Source organism: Arvicola amphibius, chromosome 12, assembly GCF_903992535.2.
Source record: "Arvicola amphibius chromosome 12, mArvAmp1.2, whole genome shotgun sequence".
In the NCBI taxonomy this organism is placed as follows: domain Eukaryota; kingdom Metazoa; phylum Chordata; class Mammalia; order Rodentia; family Cricetidae; genus Arvicola; species Arvicola amphibius.
In genome coordinates, this window is record NC_052058.2 from 17,391 (window position 1) to 37,227 (window position 19,837).

A 19,837-nucleotide genomic window follows, 5' to 3' on the forward strand; every position below is an offset into this window, starting at 1 on the left:
TTTAATATCAAAGACAGAATTCCTGAGAGACGTGGATGCCACCACCGACCGGCTTGGTTTTTTTTTTTTAAATTTACTATTTGTGTGTGTGTGTGTGCATGTTTCGCCTGCATGTTTGTGTGTGCGCCACGTGTCAGGCACTAGAATTTCTCAGAGCCGCGAGCCGCTGCACAGGCACTGGAGTTGTGGGACCCAGGCTCTCCGGAAGAGCGGCCAGGGCATTTCGCTGCTGAGCGATCCGTCCAGCACACACATGGCTGCATATGCACACAGGAAGCACATACGACTGCATGTGCGGGACAGAACATGCGTACGCCATGGCATTTACATGGATTATGCATCATGGGCTCGGCAGGGATTCAAGTCCCCCTCCCCCACTTTACTCAATCCGTGAAAATGCTTTTTGGAGGGGGACGTGCACACCTGACCTGCGCACCTGACCGTGCACACCTGAGATCCCGGCACTTGGGACACAGAAGCAGGAGAACCCCGAGTTCTTTGAGCTCCTTGGCATTCACGTCTTCAAAACAGCTGTCTGTGCCGCAGACTCCCATTCAGGGCTCCCTCCCTCCCTCCCCACTTCCTGTTTTGTTTCCTTTTTCAAGACAGGGTTTCTCTGTGTAGACCTGGCTGTCCTGACCCTCGCTTCATAGACTGGGCTGGACTCGAACCCAGGACCCACAGAGATCCGTGCGCCTGCCGGGGCCTCGGGAGTGCTGGGATGACAGGCGTGCGCCGCCACCCTCGCCAGGTTCCCTTTCTGTGTCAGGCACACTGCAGTATCATCCCTGGGTTCTTCCAGCCCCACAGATCCCCATGACTACTGCTCAGTCTTCCTGTCCTCGCTCGCGGCACACGGGCCACCGAGGTCAGAGCGCTCTGCTCCCCCTGGGGTCGTCCACCAGTCCTGCGCTTGGAACATTTAATATTCGGGGTCGGGATCCATGTGGAGTGAATTCTGGGGAGCGCGTCCACAGCGTTCCCTGGGCTGGGGGGACGGCTCAGTGGTGAGAGCACGGCCCGCTCTTCCAAGGTCCTGAGTTCGAGTCCCGGCGACGACACGGCGGCTCACGACCATCGGTAATGGGGTCTGGTGACGTCTTCTGGCCTGTGGGCATCCACACACACAGACAGAATATTGTATACATAATAAATAAATGTTTAAAAATTAATAAGCATTTACTTTAAATAAATATCAAATATTTAGTCATATATTTTAATATTCATTCATGTTAAAAAAATACCTAAAATATTAAAAAACCATATAATTATATAATAAATTATATAATAAAATGAATATATAAATATAAATAAATCATATAAATATAAATAAAATATAAATATAAAACGAATTTAAAGAAATTTAATAAAATAAAAATATAAATGAGTTATATAATAAATAAATTGTATAATAAAATATTTTTAAAAAGCCAGCATTTCCCATATGGAGTAGCGCCCCCCTGCTAAAAAACTGTGATGGGGGACACACGGGGATAGAATTTCCCCTGGGGGTCATGTGAGATCTCTTGCATTCCAGGGTCGAATTACTTTCCAGCAGTCCAGAAGACCGGTATGGCTGACATCTTTTTCTGGTCATATGTGCTCTGGTATCTGTCTCTTCTGTTTGGTGATCAGCTGTAAGTTATTGGGCTTATGTACCTAACCCACCAACATTTGAGCCTATCTTTTGGGGAGATACTGATGTGTTAGTGTATACCATCCCAGTATCCTCTCTCCTCCTAGGAATAATTTGACTTATCTGAATGATTTTGATGGGACTCAATATAATTTTAATTGTGTGGATAAACGGTAACCAGGGATTTGGAAATAGTCCTTGTTTTTCAATGGGATTTCAGCATTGCTTACAACCTGTTATTTAATATAGGCAGATATCTTCAAAGACTCTGCTCATAGTCCATTAATCATACCTGGGATAATATCACAGAAAACTATGAATTGGCATATTCTGTATGTCCAGATTTTATATATTATATCTTATAATATCAGCCATTTATTTGGAAAACATGTTTGGGAAAATATGGAAAATAATTCAAAAATCAATGGATCAATTGTGGACCATACGGTCAGTTTTTTAAAACTTGTTCTGAATGGAATCTTACCACTTGTGACTTGATTAATGTTACCAGGATGAATAGAAATGAGAATAAATGATGAATGGAAAGTTTTCTGGCATTGGGCGAAGGGAGAGTCAGTGATGATCACATTGCCTTACTCACAGTCCTAACTGCACTGCAGATGCATATTTGGAAAATCATAACTATCTTAAAACCTGTTCAGCTTTTTAATGCATCATTTGTTGGAACAGAAGAATGCACTTCTGCTTATATATTTACCTTATATACAAGAGTAATGTTACTGCTTGTGTGCTACTACCATATGTATTTTTATTTGGAACAATCAATTTTACTACTGGAATTAGTTATGATTAGCAATTGCATTCATGTATTAATTCCTCTTAAGTTTACCCTCAAAATGAATCCCTTATGATACTACATCAGTGAACACATATTTGTCTACATGTAAACTTAGGTCATTCTTGGGCTCAAAATTCTATGGACCATACTGTTATAGAATTCTTATGGGGCTGTGGTGCTTTACATACATTCTTGCAGGCTTATGGGGCTTTTGTGCTTTACATACATTCTTGCAGGCCTATGGGCTTGTTGTGCTTTACATACATTCTTGCAGGCTTATGTGGATGTTGTGCTTTACATACATTCTTACAGATGAAACACTTTGTAGGGCAATGGCATAAAGATTCTCATGAATCTTGATTCAGCTATTTCAAACATATGCTTGATTGACTTCAGACAGAGATTGATGTACTTAAGCAATCTGTGGGATGGTTGGGAAAGAAATTTGTATCTTTACAAGATACAAATAACTGTGTTGAGATTGGAGTTCAACCACTTTTTGCATTAATGATTGGGCTTATAACAATTTGTTACATGAAATCTTTTGGGCAATGCCTATGTTCAATCTTTCAATGATCACTTACATAATGATATAGGACTTTTGCTAAATCATTTCCTGATTCAGATACCTTTAACATTGGACAAATTTTTTTTGTGAAAAATTGACAGGGGTAGATCCTAGGGGGTTCTTACAACCTTATACTTTTATTTTGGATTATGAATGAGTTTTATATCGACAACACTTATACTTTTATTTTGGATTATAAATGAGTTTTATATTAAACACACAGAATATGTACATACTTTATGGTTAAAGCTCCTTTTGACTTGAAATAAAAATAACATAGGAAACTGGAGACACAGAACTGGCTCAGAGTGCAGGCTCCTCATGGGACAGGTGAGATGAACTTGGGAAACAGATGCTTGGCGAATTCATACCATAAATTATCACAAATCCATTAATGTGTATATTGTCACAAGCCTGTGGCTTACCTTGTAAAGCTTCCATCATCTATCTCCAACCAGGCTACACTGCTTTTTTTGACTCTGACTTCTTTCTGCCAACATTCACTTTAAAATTCCCGCCTGGCTCTAACATTGCATAATCACTATCTGAAACTGATTTGTTATTAACCAATGGTGTTCACAGCACACAAGGGGACTCTCATATCATCTTAAGTTGCAGAGAAAGCTACTGACAGTCTGTTGTCATTATCCTAGGCTTAAAATTGTATATTTCTTTGTTTCTAGATTTCTATTTCTGGAACCTACACATTCTTGAATGGTTCACTCTGATTTATGATTATCAACAAGTTTTGCTTAAAAGTGAGGAAATAATATTTAAAAACAAAACAAAGGGGTGCTGAGGATCTAGGGACAGAGTACTAAGGGCAACTGCTGCAGGACTTTACTTATCCCACTGAGCATGAACCCAAGCAAGCGGCCTTTTGTCTGTGAGGTCCCTGCCAACAAGAGGTCTGATCCTGTACCAGAAGTTCCATCCCTCAGGAGGTGTTGTGTGACTGCCCTGATGCCCTAGGAACAATGCACAGGCATCCCCAAATCCCCTAAACTTTCTGACCATTCAGTGGGGCTTCTCCCTGGGTACTGAATTTCTACATACCCCATATCCCAGCTTCCCCCAATGATTCCTTTCCATCTGGAGTGTCCTCAGGTACACCACCACAGACTACTCAAAGGTGAAGTGGATCTAAGAGACTCCAGTGCTAAGAGGACCTAAGGGAAGGCAGATGAAAAAACACCAAACACACAGGTAACCACAGCATAGATCAGACCAAGCAGCCAAGAATCTCCTAACAGCATTTGAATAGATGTGCAGGCACCAATGCAAAAATACCTTCAAAAATAAGACAATATGACATCATGAGAATAAAGTGAACATACAACAGGAGAAATTGAACAACATAATCCAGAGGAAGTAGAAGAAATAGATTTAGAAGTAAAATTATAAAAGAGATAGGGTCCCTATATAAAAAGAATGTGAAAAACTCCCTTAAAGAAATGAATAATAACAACAATTTTGAAAGATATTCTAGGAAACCAGGAAAAAGCAATCAAACTGGTAATGGAAACAGTTTAAGACTTGAAACCTGAAATAGAAGAAATGAAAACAAAACAAGGAATGGCTGGATATGGACAATCTGGGTAAATGAACAGGAACCACAGAGACAAGTATAACCAACAGAGTACAAGAAATAGAAGAAAGAATATTGGAAGCTGAAGATACTATAGAGGAAATAAACTCATTGATCAAGGAAAACAGCAAATCAAACAAATTGTTAACCCAAAAATTCCAGGAACTCTGGGACACCATGAATAGAATATATAAAAATAATAAGGGTAGAAGGAAAAGAATGACAGCTCAAAGACACAGAAAATATATTTAACAAATTTATGTAATAAATCTTTCCCAATGTAAAGAAGGATATTCCTATAAAGGTACAAGACGCATACAGAACACCAAATAGACTGGAGGAAAAAAAACCATCACCATATAATAATCATAACGAAAACCATACAGAATAAAGAAATAAGATCTGCAAAAGAAAAAGATCAAGTAGCATATAAAGATAATCACAACCCAAGGAACCAAACAACATGACAATAATTTTGAAATCTAACAACCCTCCACAAGCACAACCCAAAGAAGTGAAAACACAAACTACCACTGAGAAAAATAAAGGAGCCAGTGCGGTGGAGTGCCATCTGGATGGGTGAGTGTGTGACCCTGGGGCAACATGCACTGGAAGAGAGTACAGCCCCTATTCCCCAGCTCCTAGTGCAGGGGTGTCTTTGGTACCCATGTCCCTGCCTCACCCAAACCTTCCCTAGTATAATCAAGTATCCTGCTCCTATACTAAAGCCATCCACCCGAAGGGGTGAGAGGCTGCCCTCCAGGCAGGTCTGAGCATTCCTGCAAGGGAGTGCTGGCTCATTCAGATTGCACTGTGAGGTTCTCTGTCTGATACTCCATCCCGCCCTGCACCCACCTTGGCCCTTTTGTCCCTGTGGATTTGATGAGCTACCAGGAATACCTGATTTGGTGGAGTTCCGTCTGGATTGCCTTACCTAATGTATTCAAGTGTCCTGCTCCTGTACTAAGGCCATCCACAAAAAGAGGAGAGTCTGGCCCCAGGCAGGTCTTAGGATTCCTGCAAGGGAGTGCAGGCTCCTTCAGATTGTGCTTCAAGGAATAGCTTCTACTCTGGCACTGAGGCAATCCAACCACATTCAGTCACAGCAAAGATTGATCTAAGACACCAAGTCGCTCCAGGCTCCTTTTGAAGGAAGAGATGGGCAGGCGCCAATGCAAGATCTCCTCCAACAACATGAAAGGAAACATGACATCACGAGAATCCTGACATACCTAAACAACAAGATTTGAAGACCCTACTCCAGAAGAAATAGAAGAACTTGACCTTAAACAATACTTTATGAAAATAGAGGACCTTAAACAGGAGGTAAAAAACTGACATAAATAAATGGAGATGACAAACAAAAAGGTAGATGAAATAAATAAATCTCTCAAAGGTACCCAAGAAAAACAAGAAAAAGCCATCAAACAGGTAAGGGAAACAGTGCAAGACCTGAAAAATGAAATGGAGGTAATGAAGAAAACACAACCTCAGGGAAGACTGGAAATGGAAATTCTGAGTAAACGAACAGAAACTACAGAGGCAATTCCAACCGAATACAAGAGATGGAAGAATCTTGGACTCTAAATATATTATAGAGGAAATAAACTCACAGATTAAAGAACAAAACAAATCCAACAAATTCTGAACACAAAACATCCAGGAAATCTGGGACACCATAAAATGACCAAACCTAAGAATAATTGGGGTAGAAGAAGGAGAAGAATTACAACTCAAAGGCCCAGAAAAGTAGATCCATATCTATCACCATGCAGAAAACTCAAGTCCAATGGATAAAGACCTCAATAGTAATTGGAACAAACTGAGACTGATAGAGGAGAAAGTGGGAAGTACTCTACAACATATGGACAAAGGAGACCATTTCCTATGTATAACCCCAGCAGCACAGACAATAAGGGCAACATTGAATAAATGGGAAACTGAGCAGCTTCTGTAAAGCAAAGGACACTGTCACTAAGACACAAACACAGCCTATTGACTGGGAAAAGATCTTCACCAACCCTGCAACTGACAAAGGTCTGATCTCTAAGATATAAGGAACAAAAGAGACTAAACTTAAAAATCCTAATTAAACCATTTGAAAAATGGGGCTCTGAACTAAACAGAGAATCCTCAAAAGAAGAAGTCAAAATGGCCAAAAGACACTTAAGGTCATGCTCAACCTCCTTAGCTATCAGGGAAATGCAAATCAAAACAACTTTGAGATACCGTCTTACACCTGTCAGATTGGCTAAAATCCAAAACACCAATAATAACCTTTGCTGGAGAGGTTGTGGGGTAAGGGGTACACTCATCCATTGCTGGTGGGAATGCACACTTGTGCAACCACTATGGAAAGCAGTGTGGTGGTTTCTCAGGAAATTAGGGATCAACCTACCCCAGGACCCAGAAATTCCACTCTTGGGAATTTACCAAAGAGATGTGCAATCCTAATACAAAAGCATTTGTTCAACTATGTTCATAGCAGCATTATTTGTAATAGCCAGAATCTGGAAACAACCTAGATGCCCTTCAATGGAAGAATGGATAAAGAAACTGGAATATATACATGTTAGAGTACTACTCAATGGTAAGAAGCAGTGACATCTTGAATTTTGCATGCAAATGGATGGAAATAGAAAACACTCTTCTGAGTGAGGTATAACCCAAACCCAAATAGATGAACATGGGATGTACTCACTCATAAGTTTTTAGCCATAAATAAAGGACATAGGAAGGGTGGATATGGGAGCAGGGAAGCATATTTCCTAATTAAGGGAGCCATCTTAGGATTATTAAGAGACTTGACTCTAAAGGGGTTCCCAACTATCCAGGGAGATGCCCCCAGCTAGTTCCATGGGAAGCTAAGGAGAGGGAGCCGAAAAGGCCACCAAATCCTATAGCCATACTAATGAATATCTTGCATATCACCATAGAACCTCCACCTGGCGATAGATGAAGAAAATGACTGAGCCCCACATTGGAGCACCGGACTGAGCTCCCAAGGTCCTGATGAGGAGCAGAAGGAGGGAGAACATGAGAAAGAAAGTGAGGACCATGAGGGAAGCTTCACCTGGTGATGGATGGAGATAGAGACAGAGCCACACATTGGTGCAATGGACTGAGTTCCCTAGGTACAAATGAGGAGCAGAAGGAAGGAAAACATGAGCAAGGAAATCTGGACTGTGAAGGTTCTCCCCCATTCACTGAGATGGTGGGGCTGATCTATTTAGAACTTACCAAGCCCAGCTGGACTGGGACTGAAAAAGCATGGGATAAAACCGGACTCCCTGAACATGGCAGACAATGAGGGCTGCTGAGAAACCTATGACAATGACACTGGATTTAGATCCTACTATGCATACCTGCTTTGGGGGGGGGCCTGGCCTGTTTGGATGCTCACCTTCCTGGACCTGGAAGGAGAGGAGGACCTTGTACTTGCCATAGGGCAGGGAACCCTTACTGCTCCCTGGATAGGAGGAGGGAGGGGGAGTGGAGGGGGAAGGTGGGTAAATGGGAGGTGGGGAGGAGGCAGAAATTTTTTAATTAAAAAACAAAAAAATAAACGATTTATCAACCACTGGTCATTAATAGCACTTAATATCAATGATCTCAATTCACCCATAAAAAGGCACAAGAGAATGGATGCAAAAGCAGGATCCATTCTGCTGCTTACAAGAAACAGACATCAACAAAAGAAACATTTACTCAAAGCAGACCAAGAACAATTACCAAAGACTCAGACACCCATTGTAAGAATCAGACTAAGATGCAAAGACACTTCCACCATCAACTGAAGGAAGAGATGGGTTGGCTCCAATGCAAAAATTTATCCAACAACCTAATAAACCATATGGTAACATCAGAACCCAGTAATCACAGATCAGGCATATTTGCTCATGTTAACCAAGTAAAAGCAGAAGAAAATTATTTTAAACATAACTTCATGAAGGATAGGAAATGAAAAACTACCTTTTAAAAAGGAGAAAAAATACAAAATGGAAGAAATTAATAAATCCCTCAAAAGAAACTCAAGAAAACATAGAAAAAACAAACTGGATTTTGAAGAAATTTGAAGAAAATGGTTAAAGACTTAAAGACTGAAATAGAGGAAATTCACAAACCAAGGAAACTCTGGATATGGAAAATCGACTACAGAGGGAAGTATAACCAACAGAATAGAGAAATGGAAGGGAATCTCAGGGATTGAAGAGAGCTAGACAAAATAAATGAGACAAAGAAAACATTAAGTCTATCAAATTCTTAACAAAAAACATCCAGGAAATCTGTGAAATCATCAAAAGACCAAACCTAAGATTAATGGGGATAGAAGGAGAACTCCAGCTCAAAGACACAGAAAATATATTCAACATGATCATACAGGAAAAATTTCCCAACTTAAAGAAGGATGTCCCTTAAAAGGTAGAAGAAACTTACAGAACACAAGATAGACTGTATCAAAAAAATTACCCTCAAGATATAATAATTAAAACACAAAACATAGACTAAAGAAAGAATATTATGAGCTGCAAAGGAAAAAGACTAAGTAACATATAAAGGTAGACCTATGAGAATTACACTAGACTTCTCAATGGAAACCAAGAAAGCCAGAAGGTCCTAGCCAGAAGTACTGCAGACACTAAGAGAACACAAATGCAAGCACAGATATCTATACCCAACAAACCTTTCAATCACCATCGATGGAGAAAACAAAATATTCCATGACAAAAACCACATTTAAACAATACATATCCACAAACCCAGCCTTACAAAAAGTATTAAAAGAAAAAACCCAAACCCAGGAAGCTAACTTAACCCAAAAACTCAAGGAACAGATAACCTCACATCAGTAAAACCAAAGGAAGGGAAACACACAACTGCTCTGACTGAAAAAGAACAGGAATTAATGACCACTGGTCATTAATAGCACTTAATATCAATGGTCTCAACTCACCTATAAAAAGACACAGGCTAAGAGAATGGACAGAAAACCAAGATTCAGCCTTCAGTTGTATACAAGAAACACCCTCAACCTCAAAGATAAACATTACCTAACATTAATGCACTGTGAAAAGGTTTTCCGAACAAATGGACCAAAGAAACAAGCAGGTGTAGCTATCTTAATATCTAACATTAGATTTCAAAGTAAAATAAATCAGAAAAGATGGAGAAAGACACTTTATACTCATAACAAGATCAATCTATCAAGATGAAGTCTCAATCCTTAACATCTATTCCCCTAATACAAGAGCACTCACATACATAAAAGAAACATGAAAGGGACTTAACAGATGTGTACAGAACATTTCACCAAAACTCAAAAAATATAGTTTCTTCTCAGCACCTCAGAACATTCTCAAAAACTGACCACATACTGTGTAACAAAGCAAACATCCACAAATACAAAAAAGAGTAAGCCTATGTATCTTATTGGATCACCATGGTTTAAAGTTAGAACTTCACAACAATACTATCAAGAATCCTACAAATTCATGGAAATTGAACTGTAAATAATTGAACCACCCATGGATCAAGGAAAATATAAAGAAATTAATGACTTCCTAAAATTAAACAAAAATGAAGCCACAGAGTACCCAAAACTATAGAACACTATTAAAGCAGTGCTAAGAGGAAAGTTCAAAACACATAAAGAAAGTGGAGAAAGGTCACTAGACAAACCCTTATCCAAACTAATAAAAAAGCAGCGAGATAACATCAAAATTAACATAATCAGAAATTAAAAGGGATACATAACAGACACTAATGAAATCCAGAGAATTGTCAGATCACACTACAAAAATGTATAGTCCACAAAATTCGAAAACATAAAAGAAATGGACAATTTTCTAGTTAAGTAGTATATATCAAAATTAAATCAAGACCAGGTGAGCAATTTAAATAGATGAATAAACTGTAAAGAAATAGAAGCTGTCATCAAAAACTATCTTTTAGTTAGAGTACTACTGAGTGGTTAAAAAAACAATGATGTTAAATTTTGCATGCAAAAGGATGGAACTAGAAAACACCATCCTGAGTGAGGTAACTCAGACCCAAAAAGATGAATATGGTATGTACTCACTCATAAGTGGATACTAGCTATAAATAAAGAATATTGAGCCTATAGTTCATGATCCTAGAATAGCTAAGTAACAAAGAATACACTAAGAAAAACATACATAGATCAACTTGAAAAGTTAAAATATACAAGATCACTTGAATAAAAATGGGAACCCAGGAATGGAGGAAAAGGGAAGGTAGAGGAGGGGAAAAGGAAGGGGTGAGAATAGATGAAATGGGATAGTTGAAATGGAGGGAGGTCAGAGATGAGAGCAAGGAAAGAGATATCTTGATTGAGGGAGCCATTATGGAGTTAGCAAGAAACCTGACTCTAGAAAAATTCCCAGGAATCCACAAGGATAACCCCAGATAAGACCCTAAGCAAGAGTGGAGGTGACCTGAGCTGGCCTTGTCTTGCAGTCAGACTAATGAATAACTTACATATCACCAAAGAACCTTCATCCAGCAACTGACCCACATCACAGCTATGGACTGACCTTTCAAAGTCCAATTGAAGAGTGGAAGAAATGAGAATATGAGCAAAGAGGTCAAGACCATGATGGGTTCACCCACTGAAATAGTTTAAATGAGCTAATGTGAGCTCACCAACACCACTCAGACTAGGAAGGAACCATCATAGGTACAAACTATTCCCTTGAATGTGGTTGACAGTGGTATGGCTGGGGCAGATGGATGGGCCACTGGGAGTGGCACCAGATTTATCTCTACTGCTTGTACTGGTTTTTGGATACCTGTTCTCTTTGGATGGATACATTGCTCAGCCTAGATATAGTAATAGGGGCTTGGACCTTCCACAAAGCAATGTGCCTTACCTTCTCGAAGGAATGGATGGGTGGCTGCTTGTTTGTTCCCAGCTGCTCAGACCTAAAATAATCACACAGAAGCCATATTATTTGTAATGCTGTTTTGTAAGATGAAGGGCCAGCATTAAAACAATTCAAAGAGCGCATAACATACAGTATCAAGATTCTCTGTGTATTTTCCATCTTTATGTGACTTTACTTAACCTCCATTTCTTTTATTTTTACTTTTACTTTTTGAGACAGGTTCTCTGTATATCTTCATCCAGGAACAACTCAGTAGAGCAGGCAGTCCCTGAACTCACAGAGATCTGCCTCCCCAGTGCTGGGATTAAAGGTGTGTGCTACCACACCTTGAACTCACAGAGCTGTCTGTCCCTGCCTCCCAGGCATTGGGATTAAAGGTGTGTTCCACCACACCCTGAAGTCACAAGGTCTCAGAGGTCAATCTACCTCTGGCTCCAAAGTGTTGGGATTAAAGGTGTGTAGCACAACACCCAACTACTCTTTTTTCACTTTAAGAACTTTAACCTATAGCCTACATATTTTAAACACACTATAAACCATTTAGAGGTTTTCTTCATCTTTGACTCTCTCTTTACTGTATATATCTCTTTTTCTGACCACATGAGTCTTTATGGAGAGGATTAAAGCCATGGCTTTGACAGCTGGATCTAGCTTTCTGTGATTCCAGCCTTGTGGCTCAGGTACTGGCCAGAGTAGCATTCATTTCCACAACTCTACAGTGTTTCAAGGTCCCTACCACCAAGCAAGCTGCAGCATTCTTCTTACAGACCATACTCAAGTGCTTTCGTAATCGGACTTACTGACTGAAAGAATCAGAGTTTGCCCTGGCAGGACAGCCAAGAAAGCCAGCATTTTAAAAATGCTCAGCTTTTTTTCTGCTATGGCTGAAAACTGAAAAGCATATGCTCACCTTTTCATCAACACCGTTTAAATGCTTCATGGCAGGAACTCTTAAAATAGCTGCAGGGTTTTGCAGCTAAAGCTGGGTCAGGAAGCTTCCCTTACATGAGAGTGCTTCCTTTCCTCTAGGAAGCAGACCCAAGAAATTACTGCTACCCAGAAAACATGCTTAACTGTATTCTTTCTATAGCTTTCTCAGACATTATGTGGATGCAGTTATCCATGTGGACGCCATTCCTTAACATGAGGGGGGCCTGCATGTTGGGGTTTCTGCCCAGTTCCCCACCAGCTGACAAGCCCTAAAGAAAATCACAGAGATCTCCATAAGATATAAAACAGATTGGCCCATTAGCTCTGGCTACTTATTAGCTCTTGTGGCTTAAAGTAATCCATTATTCTAATCTATGTTAGCCATGTGGCTCAGTACCTTTCATAGCAGGGCAGATCACATGTTGCTTCTTAGGAGTCTGGGCAGGAGTAGAGGAAGAGCTATAACAATCAAGAATGGGAAAAATATTCAGGATCAATATTTATAAATACATTTAGGATAAATATTTATAGAAATATTTAAAAAATGGAATAATTTAATATCTCCTTCCTGTCACATCGATTATAGTACAAAATGTAGATTCTGCCCTATCTACCTCCCCAAAACCATGAACACCTGAGAAACCTTGGTAGCTCCTTTTGTCCACTGGTACTAAACATCACTGAATCATGTCATTATAGCTGGTGATTATAGCAGAAAGTTAGAAGTATTCTAATCATGTATTGCTAAGAGACAATAAACATCACCATAAGACTACCAGCTTTTAAACTATTTAATGATTCATAAGACAAACTTGAAAGTGAAATGCAATATCCAGAAATTCTAGAAACCACAACATCAATTTTCAAATCTCTTCCCAATGCACATCAAGAGCATGACTGTTTGTACACTGAACAGTGATATTACAAGCATAATATCCTACCATGACAGGGCTGCAGAGTCTCCCTCTACCCAGGAAATCCATACTCAGGGATGCTCAGAGGACAAGACCAACAGAGCCATAGCTTGGCTCATGGCCAATCAAAATCCCAGGAGAAATGACAGATGAACAGACCTTCTCTGAGCACCCTACACTCACCATGGCATAGCTTGTGGTCTTCCTTACAACTCATTACAACAGAAGCAGAGAAGACTCCTGGAAAAACCACTTGTAAGCTACCTACTGCTATTATCCCTGCTTGCTAAGCTTTCCCAGAGTATCTATCTAACTGGCTACCACCACCCAGCAGGGCCTCAGAATATTATCAGCTCCCATACTGGGTAATCAGAGATCAAATTACTCAGATATCACAAAACTTTCTGCTCTGCCCTTCCAGTCCAGTGGACAGGGCTGTAGTCTAGAAGGTTAGTATTTTAGTAGACATTCCTCTACTTTCCTAAAGCATACCCTGTTCCTCATCCAAAGCACAGGGTCCTTTGTATGCACATTCCATACACACTCAATGTGCACTGCAGCCAACTCATCACCTCATACCTGGGAAATCATGCAGACAAATGCAGGTCACATTCACAACTGCTGTTAAAGAAAAGCAAGACATGAATGAGAAGACACTGAAGGGTCATGGTAAGGCTTGAGGATAGGAAAGAGAATGTGGATGATATAATCTCAAGAAATTATTTTTGAAAAGTTGAAACACACCTTATGGCCATGTGTTCCAGAAATTAGGGATTTGTATTAGAGCACATCAAAGATATCTCAAACCTTTTAACTCAGGATGTATATCTAAAAATCAGTAAAATAACAGTCCTGTTAGGCAGGACAACAACATTTCACTCTGATCTATTTTGGTTGAACTACTGTAACTATAGCAATTTGATCTCATGATAAGTTCAGTTCTTTATCCGTATTCTTGATTGCCTGGTCTGTGGACATCAAGAAATAACCATCAGGACATTTATGGAGCATCTAAAATTGATTACACAGTTCCACACTGCTAATATCAACTACTGTCAAAGTAGGAAAGTTCTCAACCAATGTCCTGTCTCTCCCTTTCTGCATTGTGAATCTACCAGCTTCAAGCTTGGTCTATGTACTCAATTCTTGCACAGATACCTCTTCATCTATAATCACAAAGTAAATGTCAGAGAGACTGAAGGTCACTCATCAGCTGGTTTATTTTTCCTTATCACTGACCAGTGAAAGTCCGGTCATGAAGAAGTTGTAGACCTATCTACCCAGCACTGGGCAGCAGAGGCAGGATTAGGTTTTTAAAGAAATTCTCAAATACATAGCATAAGGCACCAATATCACAAGCTCACAGTCTCCCCGACACTCAGAGGCCAAGGGACACTACCTAGGTCACCACAAAGAGAAAAAGAACATATCTGGCTCATGGTTCATTCTTGTATAAGCAGCTCTGACACCTCAGGCAACCTGCTCTTGCTGGTCTGGGGACAGTGGCACCTACATTCACTCAGGATTCATGATGGCCGCAGCAAACTGGGGAAGCTGCCAAGCATGTAATAACTCATTGCTTAAAATGCTTTTCATGTATGGGAACCCCAAAGGTAATAAAGACAGACAATGGATCCGGATGTTAACAAAGCTTTTCAATGATTTTGTACTCAATGGAATATTGTTCATAAGACTGGTATTCCATATAATCCTCAAGGACAAGGAATTGTGGAACGTGCACATAGCTCCTTGAAAACACAACTCCAAAAATAAAGACAGGGAAGTTCTAGCCTCAGACGCCACACAATGCCTTAAATCATGCATTGTTTGTGCTAAACTTTCTAAATACGTATGTCCATGAGCGATCAGCTGCGAACAGATTGTGGCATAATGGTACAAAAACCACATTTGCTAAGTCAAGGTGGAAGGATCCTTGCTCTGGAATTTGGAAAGGGCCCAATCCCATCCTAATCTGCGGTCAAGGGCATGTCTCTGTTTTCTCACAGGATGAAAAATCAAGCCAGATGGCTTCCAGAGTGACTAATTCGATGCACTCAGGTGAAGGACAATGGACCTGAGGACAGCTTAGCAGACAACTGCCCAGTAGAAGGAACGGAATGAGAACTCCAGGAGGAATACCGTAACACAGCCCACAGAGAGGAGCCTGATCCGACCTGCAACTCCCTTAGCTGCAGGGAGACTTCTGGACAAAGAGATCCTGCTGAGATGAGCTGACTGCAGTGTCTGCAGCTGGCTGTGGTGTGAAACCTGTTGCTTCAGAAATAAGATACAATCTGAACATTTGAGTGTTCTTGGTTTATGGGACACAGAAATGATTTTGAATAAATTATTAAACCTAAGAACCTAATCTTTCCCCTCAGGGAAGGAAAGACTCAAAATAAAGAATGACTAAAACCCCTCTTCTTAACAAGAGGGCAGACTAACAAGAGGCAGTCACAGTTGCACAGTGACTGAAAAAGGAATTTAATAACAGCAAATGGTATTATACTCCGGAATATGATACTCTAGTATATGATATATTATACTCCGGTATATATCCAGTAATGACCGGATATTTACACCTGCATATATGATGGGAAAAAATCTGGTAATGGCCAATGGTGATAAATACATTAGTAATGACCGAAAAGAATATGAAATTTTGGTAACAAACTACTTCAAAAACTCAGCAATACCACTTTTGGGCATATATACAAAAGATGCTCAACCATGCCATAAGGACACGTGCTCAACCATGTTCACAGCAAAATTATACTTTATCATACACAGAATCTGAAAACGACCTAAATGTATCCTTTCTACACACATCATAAATGAGATAGCCACAAATACCACAAATATCTTTGAGTAATTCTAATCACAAATTGAAAAACTTGTATAACAAGAACTTTAAATCTCTGAAGAAATTTAAGCCAGACAATGGAAAGATCTATTCTCTTGTAAATACAGTGACAACATAGCAAAATTGACAATCTTACTGAAAGCAATCCACAGATTTAATGCAAATGCCCATTAAATTCTAACAAAAATCTTCAGTCTTTGAAAAATCAATCCTCAACCTTATGAGAAAAGACAAACTCGAGATAGCCTAAACAATATTTAAATACTGTATAATCTTTTGAATGTTTTACAATCTCTGACTTTAAACTTTACTACAGAGCCACAGTACAGAAATCAATCCACCTTGAATACAAATTCACCTGCCTACAAACAGCAGACTTTTGACAGAGAAGCAAAATTATGAAATGCAAAAGAAGCATTTTAACCTGCTTATCTCAGAGGCTACCTTAATTTAAACCAGTCTTTTTTCTTTCAGTTGTAGCTGCGATGCACGGCAGGGGGTAGGACACAGGCTCGCTTTGTTAGGCTGCCTTCCCGAGCTCTGTTGGGCAGATTTTTAACTATCTTTTTTATTTTAATTTCTAAAACATAAAATTAGAAGAATTTTTGAATCCTCTCCTCTGTTCTATAGACTGTGTGGTTAAATTTGCTCTCTAAACTTCCTCTTGCTCCTGCTTGCCTTTTACCCGTAGGTGGGTTGTATAACCTGGCTACTGTGAGCACATGGCTGCTCAATCAATCCTGATTCTTAGGCCAAAAGTCATTTTACATTCACCTTTGCTACACATTTAACAAGCAATAAAAGTTGCAATTCTGCATCTATTAAACTTACAGATTCTTAATAACTCTGCCATTGTTCCTGCTCCATTCTCACTCGCTTTAGTTACCAACATATATAACTTAACACCTTTTCCATATCACATGTAGAACTTATTTACAAATTTTTACTCTCGATTTAAATTTTGTCCCGCTTTTCCACATTTCTTTCTCTATTCTATATCTCTATTTCTGAGCGCTCAATACTCACATATCCACCGATTTTTTTTCTTGCGGGTTCCTCACGTCTGGTCACCTCTTCCTTGCTTTTTGGGGAAAGCCGATCAGCCGCACTTTCACCGATTTCTCCGATTTCTCTTGGGGTTCAGAAGACAGCATTTATGGGTCTTCCATCATCGTCTGGCAGGCAGCAACACGTTCTTTTTCATACTTCTTCCTCCAGCACTGTCTCAGAGTTCAGTGGTGAGCACCACGTTGGCTTTAATCTTGGGGTTCAGTGGTCAGCACCACGTTGAGGTTCCATTATGCCAAGGCCTGTGTGGGTCCAACATAGATAACTATTTTCCATAGCAAGACTGGAACGGAGTCGCGAAAAATAATCCGACACAACTTACATGGTCAAGCTTGAAGGACAAGATCGCTCGTTTCTTCTCCAAACAGTTTATATATCATCACATCAATGGGGGGGGGGGGATACATTCAGCTGTCTCCTAGGTAACCAGATGAATGGCTTTTTTGTCACGTTCGCATCTACCTGTTTCCGGGTTTGCTAACTGTCCTAAATTAGCATCTCTATAAGACGTCCTCCAAGTTACAAAAGGAAGGAGCAGCAAACATCCTGATCACCTTCAGCCAACACCTCTCCTCAGGGGATCTACATTAATAACAAAAGTAGAAGGGGCAGCACATCCTGGCTATTGTTAGGCTGAGACAGCTTGTCTGCAAAGCTACGTGACCACCTCAGACCAGGCTTATGGCCCTTGTGCCATACAAAATATGGGCCTACACTAATCCAAAAATTTATGGTGGTTACTCAAGAGGATAGAAAGGGTAATGCCCTGTGGGGCTACAGACAGGATTCAAGTCCACCTCAATCAGTACAGGGGACATTGACTGTAAACTGCATTTCTAAAAACTGATAAATGCAGCTGTTCTATTGAGCAGCATGTTACACCCCTTTGATCGGGAATTGGGTCTTTGGCGGGTTGTAAATCATGGTTGTCTCAAATCAGAGGGCACAAAGATTTCTCAAACCTTTATTTTATCTCAAGGTATTTAAAACCAGTAAAATAACAGTCCTGTTAGGAAGGGCCAAATTTTACTCAGATCTATTTTGGTTGAACTACTGTAACTAGCAATTTGATTTCATGATAAGTTCAATTCTTTATCCAGATTCTTGATTGTCTGGTCTGAAGACACCAAGAAATAAACATCAGGACATTTATGGAGCATATAAAATTGATTACCTAATTCCTAATTAGGTAATTAATTCATAGCTAAACACTGCTAATCTCAACTACTGTTGAAGTAGGAAAATTCTCAACCACTGTCCTGTCTCTCCCTTTCTGCACTGTGAATCTACAAGCTTCAAACTTGACCTATATACTCAGTTCTTGCACAGATCTCTCCTCATTTATAAGCAACACTAAAAGACAGAGATACTGGAAGTCACTCATTAGCTGGTCTATTTTTCCTTCTCACAAACAGGTCAAGGCCAAGTCCTGAAGGAGTTGCAGGACTACCTACCCAGCACTGGGCAGCAGAGGCAGGATTAGGTGTTTAAAGCAATTCTCAATTACATAGCAGGAGGCAACAACATTATAAATTCATATTCTCCCATGCGAGTATGGCAAAGCCTCCCGATCCCCCAGGGAATTCAGACTCAACATAGCTCAGAGGCCAAGGGCCACTACCCAGGTCACCACACAAACTAACAGAACCTGTCTGGCTCATGGTCCATTGCTTTCCAAGCAGCTAATAGCTCAGCCAACCTGCTCTTCCTGGTGCTCCATTCAGCAGAAAAAGAATCCTTTAAAGAACCAACCAGTAAGCTACTGGTGCTCCTGATTACCAAGTAGAGTCCTTCCTTAGCTAGGATCACCCATCTGGGCTTCAAGACATTACCAGTTAACCTACTGGGTGAACAGAGATTAAATGTCTCAGAGAGCAAAAGTCCTCCAGGTTTGTCCTTCCACACTATGGTGAGACAAGACCCTAATTTGTAGTTTAGTAAAATCTTCTATTCTCCCAGAGCACTTCCTGTTCCTCCTCCAAGACACACAGTCCTATGTGTACACATTCCATTACACACTCGATGTCCAGTGTAGCCAACTCTTTATTTACTTCATAGCTCAGAGGTCCGGCAACCAAACACATGTCACATTCAAACAATAATTGTTAAAAATAGGACATGGATTAGAACACAATAAAGGGCCCATGGAAACAGTTAGGAGCAAGAGAGAGATTGTGAAAATAATGTAATTACAATATCAAAAAATTACGGTTAAAAAGTTTAAACAAGTTTCATGGTCATGTGCTCCAGTGACGAGAGATCTGTATTGGAGCTCACCAAGTACAACTCACATCATTCTCTGAGGGTATACAGTCATGTTAGGCAGGACCACACCTTTTTATCTAGTTGTTCTAGTTTGCTTGAGCTACTGTAACTACAGTAATTTGGTTTAATAAGTTCAGTTTTTATACAGATTCTTGAATGCATGGTTTGTGGCGTGTCACTACTCATTGCTAATATCAACTTCTGTCACAGCAGAAAAGCTTTCACCCTCTTTTTTGTCCATCCCTTTTTCTGTTGTGACTATGCTTGCTTTACAGCTGGTCAGTGAAATTAAATTCTTATA

At 40.0% G+C, this 19,837-nt stretch overlaps 2 long non-coding RNA genes across 2 annotated transcripts in view; both read right to left on the bottom strand.

Moving 5' to 3' along the window:
- On the bottom strand, nt 1–11,535 carry LOC119827286. Its single transcript, XR_005287582.1, has 2 exons — nt 11,482–11,535; nt 1–1,108 (listed from the first exon to the last, which is right to left on the bottom strand). It is a non-coding gene; the product is annotated as an uncharacterized LOC119827286 (long non-coding RNA).
- Nucleotides 11,536–17,444: 5,909 nt separating this feature from the next.
- The window catches only part of LOC119827285, a 40,730-nt gene continuing 38,337 nt past the window's right edge, over nt 17,445–19,837 (bottom strand). The window contains exon 3 of the long non-coding RNA XR_005287581.1: nt 17,445–17,513. This is a non-coding gene — a long non-coding RNA (uncharacterized LOC119827285). The remainder of the gene's footprint in view (nt 17,514–19,837) is intronic.